Source organism: Diaphorina citri, unplaced genomic scaffold, assembly GCF_000475195.1.
Source record: "Diaphorina citri unplaced genomic scaffold, Diaci psyllid genome assembly version 1.1 scaffold79, whole genome shotgun sequence".
NCBI lineage: Eukaryota > Metazoa > Arthropoda > Insecta > Hemiptera > Psyllidae > Diaphorina > Diaphorina citri.
In genome coordinates this window covers 263,081-272,355 of record NW_007377516.1, presented here as the reverse complement: position 1 = coordinate 272,355, position 9,275 = coordinate 263,081, and positions in this window count along the sequence as shown.

Below are 9,275 nucleotides of genomic sequence, written 5' to 3'. Positions count from 1 at the left end.
TATGAAGTTTTTATTTGAGTTTTTTTTATGATTATAAAATTATCAGGTTTTACGACCATAAGCCTCTTCCTTTTATCTTTCATTCCCTCTCATCCCTTTTCCTCTCTAGTTTCTGACTCTTGACTGTTTGCCATTTATTCTTCTTCTTGTGAATCAATTATTATTGTCATCAGCCAAATAGACTTCCTTGATTACCTACATGGGAATGGTCCGATTAGCAACGTATGGTTTTAGTACTTAGGTACCTAATCCTCGCACGAACCCATATTAGACTGTTAAAGAAGATCAACAACTACTAAGGTAATCTGCAAATTCACATTATGTGTTTTGAAGAGTATTTTCATCAAGCTATCGAGAATAACCTCTCTATCGACCAAATTGAAACTAACCAATTGACCATAAATAATACACGTTTACCAGGCATTTTCTTCCACCCAACCATAACAGCTTTAAACAATAGAATTACAAATACTATTTGAACGAACTTTAGACCTCACTCTGGATTCTCTGGAAAAAGGAGCGGAATTTGTTCTTCTCAAGGTCCAATGAAGATCAACAACTACTAAGGTAATCTGCAAATTCACATTATGTATTTTGAAGAGTATTTTCATCAAGCTATCGAGAATAACCTCTCTGTCGACCAAATTGAAACTAACCAATAGACCATAAATAATACACGTTTACCAGGCATTTTCTTCCACCCAACCATAACAGACGAAAATTTCTTCCACCATATAAAATGCTCACATGCAGTGAAAGTGTTTTAGTGCGATAATTTATAGGCCTTCATATTTTATGAAGTTTTTATTTGAGTTTTTTTTATGATTATAAAATTATCAGGTTTTACGACCATAAGCTTCTTCCTTTTATCTTTCATTCCCTCTTATCCCTTTTCCTCTCTAGTTTCTGACTCTTGACTGTTTGCCATTTATTCTTCTTCTTGTGAATCAATTTTAATTGTCATTAGCCAAATGGACTTCCATGACTGCCTACGTGCCTACACGTAGTACACGTGAATGGTCCGATTAGCAACGTATGGTTTTAGTATACTTACCTAATCCTCGCACGAACCCATATTAGACTGTTAACTCAAGATATTACATTTGCCAATGGACTGAACTTTTAATAAAATGCAACAGTCTCCTTCGTTCAATTTATTTATCCCGCTCTCCAATTCACAACCTGTATGTATTTCTCTTTCTCACGTCTTCAGCCCCTCTGTGGGTTTCTCTTCCTTCTTCTCCATTTGCCATGGCATTACTTGATTGCCCACGAGACCTCATTACCTCTCTTCCTCCCTCCTGTCCTTTCTTTCAGACCAAGAAACAAATGTACCAGAAAGTGCACTGCAAATAGGGAGTTAATAAGCTGTGAATTTAAAGAAGGAAGTGAGAGAGAAAGAGAGGTGAGAGAAAATGGATAGAAAAGAACTGGGTTGCATTGTGGAGGATTTACGAAGAAAAGAACAGTTATGAAATTATTGGAATGGAGAGAACTGGAGAAGTAGTACAGAACTAACAGAACGTCCAAGGAAGAATTTCAAACAATATAAATTTTATCTAGACTAGGTTGCATACCTGTGTTGTAGCTTGGTTATTAAAGGGGGGAAAAGCAAATATTATGAAACACCTTTTCATAGGCTGATTGGTATCTTTAAATAGGAAAGCAAGTAAAGTAAAGCTATACAAGTACATACATACCTAATAACAAAATAAAATTGGGCAATATCGAGACAGAATTGGTTATTAGGGGGGGGGGGGGAAGCAACTATTATGAAACACCTTTTCATAGGCTGATTGGTATCTTTAAATATTAGGAAAGCAAGTAAAGTAAAGCTATGTAAGTATAAGGGGTTAAGTACATACCTAATAACAAAATAAAATTAGTCAATTTCGAGACAGAAAAAAACGTGACGTCAGTAATATCCAGAAAACAGGACAATTTTTTTCTTCCAAATCCAGGTTAACCCGCCTCCTACTGTTTATCCCTGTCCTCTAGACTCTATCTTGATGCCAGAGCTTCAGCTCCTCTTGTGGCCTTTTCCTCAGTAAGTATGTTGGATACGTTATTGTGGTTATCTATCATCTTTTCCAGTTTCCACCATGTTTTAGACAAGAAGAAGACATAACGTACGGTGATGTAGAACGAATTTCAAGTTGAAATTTTCAGGAGATATAACTCGACATAAATGGATATCACCATGTTTTAGACAAGAAGAAGACATAACGTACGAGCTGGTGATGTAGAACGAATTTCAAGTTGAAATTTTCAGGAGATATAACTCGGCATAAATGGATATGACATCTGATGAGGGACATACTACGGGATGGGCATGCTACTACACAGACCACACGAGTCTAAGGGAGTCATTCTGTCATTGTTTTACGAAATAATCTTGTCTTAGGGAGGGACCGAATCTGAATACCACAACTCTCATGAGCTTTTAGTTAACTTATACGGGGTGTGGTAAAGGTCTGGAAGTTGGAGCCTTCCATCCAGGACTCATCTCGGAAATATTGGTCCCTTCAAAATTTGTTCCTTTGTGAAGTAAAGCATGGAACTATAGATACAAAATTCATAATCCCATCTCCAGTTATTCAAAAGTTAAATTGAGTTCGGACTCCGGAGTGGTCCGGCCTTTTGTCAAACCCTGTACAATGCTTTCCCTGTGTTCAGATGTGTGAGCAGTCCATTCTCAAGTCAATATCAGTGAATAACTAAGTACTAAAATTACCTCTTTGATATACATACCTACATTCTTGGACCTTATTTGCACATAAAATGCCTAAATTCAATATTGTGTCTCTTACCTCTTTGATATACATACCTACATTCTTGGACCTTATTTGCCCATAAAGTGCCTAAATTCAATATTGTGTCTCCTTCTCCTTATTAGAAACGCTTTTTTCCTCCATCATCTTGCCTTTCATTATTCTCTTCATTCTCGGAATCAGTAAATATGACACTTCTCTTCCGCGTTAATTTATGTACCAAAACTTTGCGTCATAAAATGTACAAAAAGCTTCCGACTCTTCCTCGTCTAATTCAAGGAGATTTGAGCCCAGTAGGGATAAAATGGCATAAATTCTGGGATATTTCCATTTTCATATTTGGAAGGAAATTGGAATATTTTTTTCCGTGCTTTTTTTTACAGGAGCGGAGAAAATTGTATCAATAGGCTGATGCATAATACTCGTATCATATTTATTCCGAGATTACCTATACCTCTCTACTTTGAGCCTTAGGTATTTGTTACGTTTGGGCAGAGGATAAAATTACCGGTAAATAGGCGAAAGCGATATAGCATTTGGCCATTTGGAAGTTGTACGCCGAATCTCGGTTGCGATTCACTCAGTAACTCGAGAATTTTTTTCATCATTTTAGCTTCCACATCCGACTTGTTAAAATTGTCCCTTTGAAAATATAGAAAACTTGAAATTCAATCTAATGCTTCTGAGTTGACATGACTTTGTCGTTCTGTATTGTTTTCTTCTATTTTCATTTTGTGCTCATTTTTATGCAGTTATAAATCCTTCTGGGATACCTACGTTCTACACGTATCTAAAGTTCCTATCCTTCTATCGATGCATGTCTGGAATAGAATTTTACTTTTTAGTCTACTTACTCTAAAGGCAATGTAACAAAGGAGGAGTTGCTGAAATTCCCTCATTGTCTACAAAATCCCCTGCTGCTGAAGAAGAGCATCTCAATATATCAATATTTGTCTCTATCTCTATAACAATGCCTGAATTGCCTGATTGGATGCTTGCCATTTGCTGCAGTATGCTGAAGGGAATATGTGGGAAAGGAAAGGAAATGAAAGGCAAACAGATCTTGTAAATTCCTGGAATATGTCAAAATAAAGTTCCTAGTCCACAAGTTATCTTATATCTCATACGAGCGGAATAGGAATATAGGATATAATCTGTTCTGCTCCATATAGTTCTCAAGTCAATATCAGTGAATAACTAAGTACTAAAATTACCTCTTTGATATACATACCTACATTCTTGGACCTTATTTGCCCATAACGTGCCTAAATTCAATATTGTGTCTCCTTCTCCTTATTTAGAAACGCTTTTTTCCTCCATCATCTTGCCTTTCATTATTCTCTTCATTCTCGGACTCAGTAAATATGACACTCTTACCTCTTTGATATACATACCTACATTCTTGGACCTTATTTGCCCATAAAGTGCCTAAATTCAATATTGTGTCTCCTTCTCCTTATTTAGAAAAGCTTTTTTCCTCCATCATCTTGCCTTTCATTATTCTCTTCATTCTCGGACTCAGTAAATATGACACTGAAAGGAAAACACACATATTAAAAAATATCTCAAATTTTGCGTTTAGAAAAAATGTGTGTGTTCTTCGTCTCCCCCTGGTTGCCGTTAAGTTAAGCAATATATCTTCATTTCTACGCTTTGAAATTTCAGATTTTTATGACACTCCTCTTCCGCGTTAATTTATGTACCAAAACTTTGCGTCATAAAATGTACAAAAAGCTTCAGACTCTTCCTCGTCTAAAAAGCTTTACAACTTTCCCGGGGAAAAACTTTTGTATCATTTAATCTGTTTATAATGTCCCGTGTGATATTTAATTTTAGCTGATGTGTGTATACCTATAATGTTGCTATTATGTCATCTTAATATGCAAATGAGTCCGAAGAAGAGGAGGGGGAGGACTTGGCGGAGGAGGAGAAGGAGGAGGGTGTGAAAGCGTATTTAATTAGGTCAAATGCTTGTGTAGGTTACGGACTTACGAGCTACGGGGCCGCTTTTGGTCGAAAGGAATTAATGGAAACTGACTCTGTTCCAACCCATCATGCTTCTAATGTTGACGGAAATATTAAATTTAGGTACTTATGGAAGAGGAGGGGGAGGACTTGGCGGAGGAGGAGAAGGAGGAGGGTGTGAAAGCGTGTTTAATTAGGTCAAATGCTTGTGTAGGTTACGAGCTACGGGGCCGCTTTTGGTCGAAAGGAATTAATGGAAACTGACTCTGTTCCAACCATCATGCTTCTAATGTTGACGGAAATATTAAATTTAGGTACTTAGATCTTACTGAAAAAAGACCTGTTCCTTGTTCTTGTTCTTCCTCTTCCTTCTACTTCTCCTCAATCACCATCTTTTGTTCACTTGATATTATATTAGGACATACAATTTCTTAATCTATTTTGCATCCCCTCCTCCAGTCTCCTGTGTTACATTGGTATGTAATTCATGTAATGATGTAGGTACCTATATCATTTGGAAAAACCACCATTCTTTCCAAGAAGAAAATTCTCGGCATACCTACGTACCTGCACCACGAAAAAAGTCCCACTTTAAATGGTTAGGGAGTAGGTAGCTCTCATTCATGGTCTCAAGTATGGCTGTGTTTATAAAAGTTCAAAATATGAAGAACGGAAAATGCTTCAGCAAAAAAAAAAGTTTCAAAACTTGCTGAAACTTAATACATTTTTTCCTCCTCTTCCCTTCTCTTTTCTCTCTCTCTCTTCCTCCCTCCCTCCCTCTCGCTCTCTCTCGAAAGTTAGACCACTAAATTAATATGATGAGAAGAAATGAAATTTATCATGCTTGCTATTTTTAATTACACTGTTATTATTATTAAGTATTTTGAAATTATTAAATTAAAATGTTCAATCTTATGTTTCTTTATGGACGTTAATATTTTTTAAATTAATTAAGTACCTACCTATAATATTATTTATTATATCCTCTAGAATTTTAATGAGACTTTTTCTTCGAGTGACATTAGATACATATATAAAAATTATTATTTAATAAAACTAGATAGGTAGTTACCTACATACCTAGCAATATACTAAACTTGATCGCTTGATACATGAACACCGCCATCTCTTTAAAATTTACACATTTTTTTTTACAACACTTTCTTCTGTTATGTACGAGTGCACGAGTGGGTAGGTACAATAGGTAGATACTATAGATACATAGGTATTATACCTACTAATTAAATAAATTGCCAATTACAAAATTATTATTTAATAAAACTAGATAGGTAGTTACCTACATACCTAGCAATATACTAAACTTGATCGCTTGATACATGAACACCGCCGGCGTCTCTTTAAAATTACCTACTGACTAGGGAGTCAAAATCTAAAGTTTTTAGTTCAGGTATCTATATTTAGATAAGTAAGTTAGGTACTTCGTTCTACATAGATATATTATTATCTATGTAGGTAGGTATAGGTACCTAACTACTTATAAAGTAGGTAGCTAGAACAGACATTTTTTTTTACAACACTTTCATCTGTTATGTACCTACGAGTGCACGAGTGGGTAGGTACAATAGGTAGATACTATAGATACATAGGTATTATACCTACTAATTAAATAAATTGCCAATTATCTCCTGGTACAATTAAAATTTCATTTGTTTGAAATTAAGTGCGAGCGTGTGCGACAGAGAGGAGGGGAGCAAAGCTTTTTAATATTTTTTGATAATTAGTTAAATATTTAAATTGCGACAAAAGCAAAGGCGTAACATCTGCTTTCAAGTGGTATGCTATAGGTACTCTTTTCTCCTTTGATATCAACACCAATGTTCACTCTCTCCCTCTTTCTCCTCCCCTTTTTACCCTCCCCCTTCTCCTCTCTCCCTCTCCCTCCCCCTTCTCCTCTCCCTCCCCCTTCCTCCTCTCTCTCCCTTCCCTTCTTCTCCCTCTCTCTCTCTCTCTCGTATGTTTTCTGTCTCTCTCCCTCGAGTTCTAATTCGTTACCAATGTTTATTTAACCGAACAAAAACTAAATTGAATTTCGCGTTCCCCTTTGTACAGCGTTTTGCTCACTCTAATATTCTCGTTGGAAAAAAAAGCTCCACAAATCCGAGACAGCCGCAGTAAAAGCGGTGGCGTAGTGGTCAAGACGCTTGCCTGGTAAGCAGGAGGGCGTGGGTTCGATCCCAGCCGAGGTATGGAATTTTATCCTCATTTATTTGAGAATTTGACCACATAATAATGGAGCTTTAAGCCTTTAAGGGTGTCTAGTGGTTACCTTCCACTCAAGAGTCTATTATTATTATTATTATTACAAAAATTCACGTCAAGAACAAGGAAAGACTTCAACTCAGAAATACATGGAGCACCCAAAACCGAAGAGAGAAGGAAGACGGGATAGGAGAAAGCCAGCCGTTCCGAGAACGAACCCCATCTGTTTAGGATGAAATCCGCCCCGGGCCAGACGTTCTTCTAAATAGGTATCCGTTTTTCTTCGTCTTCCTATCTATGTATTTCCTATCTTCTTTGTTGTTTAGACCTCGTTTAGACTGCGGGAGTAAAAGGACTTTTCAGTCTCATTCTGGCAGGATAAACAAGGTATATTCTATTCTATTATTTCTATCTATCTATCTATTTTTACTTTCCTTATCCTATAGGAAGGAAAGTAATGTAATCGGGTCAAATTTTTGATGGTCAGATTTTAGTGCCAAAACACATTTTGAGGTCCCTAGAGCCTAAATTTCAGCCATTGGTTCGTGTGTGTGTCCCTGTCTGTCTGTCCTGTCTGTAAACAAAATATCTCGAGAACGGTAAGAGCTAGAGACTTGAAATTTGGTATGTATCTTTCAAATGTGACAAGAATGCGACACTGTAAACAAAATATCTCGAGAACGGTAAGAGCTAGAGACTTGAAATTTGGTATGTAGCTGTCAAATGTGACAAGGATCATCAAGGATGCGACACGAAACTTTTGGTTAAGACCGATGCAACGGTTGGCGGCATTTTACAGCTTTTTGGCGGTTTTCCAGTGTATTTAACAATATCTCGGGAACGGTATAAGCTAGAGACTTGAAATTTGGTATGTAGTTTACAAATGTGACAAGGATGCAACAAAAAACGTTTGGTTAAATAGGTGCTGCGGTTGGCGGTATTTTGACCGCTTTTTAGCGGGTTTCGACCGCTTTTTGGTGGTTTTTAGCTATATCGACTAAACGGTTAGAGTAACTATTGTAAATGTTACAACAGAACACCCAAATAAGCACCAGTCAATAGGATAAGGAAAGTCGTGTGATGTTCACACCAGATTTTTCTCCTCCTTCTGCCTTTCTTAGAATTTTGTCCCCAGAAACACAGAGCTGCTTCGAAGAACAATAGTTCCCGAGACCCGAGGAAACAATAGATAAATCCTGGGCGAAAGAGAATAGAGAGGGAGGAGAAGAGGGGGGTAGGGGGAATTTTCCAGTGCCGTGTCCTGCATGGAAGGTAGGGGAAGTAGGTACTGCTTCCCTCCCTCTTTATGGGATTCCCCCCCCACCCCCTACTTACCACCAAAAATAATCAGCCTAAAACGAAACGAATATACCTATAGGGGTTTGGTGACTAAACCTCGTCTACTGCCAGCCTAGTTCACTTGGAGGCTAGCGCATCTAACTTGTAAGCGCTAGGACGCCGGTTTGATTTCCACCTGGGGCGGATTTTGCCTTAAACAGACAAGATATCCTAAATAGATAAGGTTCGTTCTCGGAACGACTGGCTTTCTCCTATCCTGTCTTCTTTAGTTTCTTTTTCCCTCGCTTTCGGGACGATAAGACCTTACATTTCCCACTTCCAGCCTAGGATAAGATTCCAATAACAAAAAAAGAGGTTTTTTCTTAATTTTTTATTTTATTTTTAACCTGGATTCCCAGACCACCAGCAGTTCGCGGCATAGGTACCTACCTAACTGTAGGTATTACCAACCTCAGTGGTGCAGTGGTTAGCGCGGTGGACTCTGGATCTGGAGGTTGGTGGTTCGAGTCCTAGTTTGACATTAAATTTGGCGTAGTTTATCAAGCGAGGAAGGACATTTGTGACAAGCATTTAATGCTCAACACAATTAAAATTCCTTTTGATAAGTTTAAACTGTTTAAAGCTTCTCCTTTTGAAAATCTTACTTTTATATATGTTTTAATGTAATGTTCTAAGCAATTGTAATTGTATTATGGAACAAAAATAAAATTACCAAAATAAAAATTACCACCAACGTCACGTTGGGGGGGGCGTTTCATTCTTATTCTGAACCAAGTTTAATAAATGAAAAGCTGCTGTTTCGGAGCTCGGGGCTTCATGTCGTGGCAATTCGAACCCGTGTGGGGTAGGAATGGGCTTAGCAGTAGAATTCATCCCCCTCCGCCCCCTGCCCTGTCCCCGCGCGCCCCCTCTTCCTCCCCGCCTTCTGTTTACTCCTTTGGTGCAAATAGTGGGGAAGCGCGAAGCTGAATGGCACACAGCTTCCTCTATCAGGAGCTTTTATTTAGCTTGACATTTCTG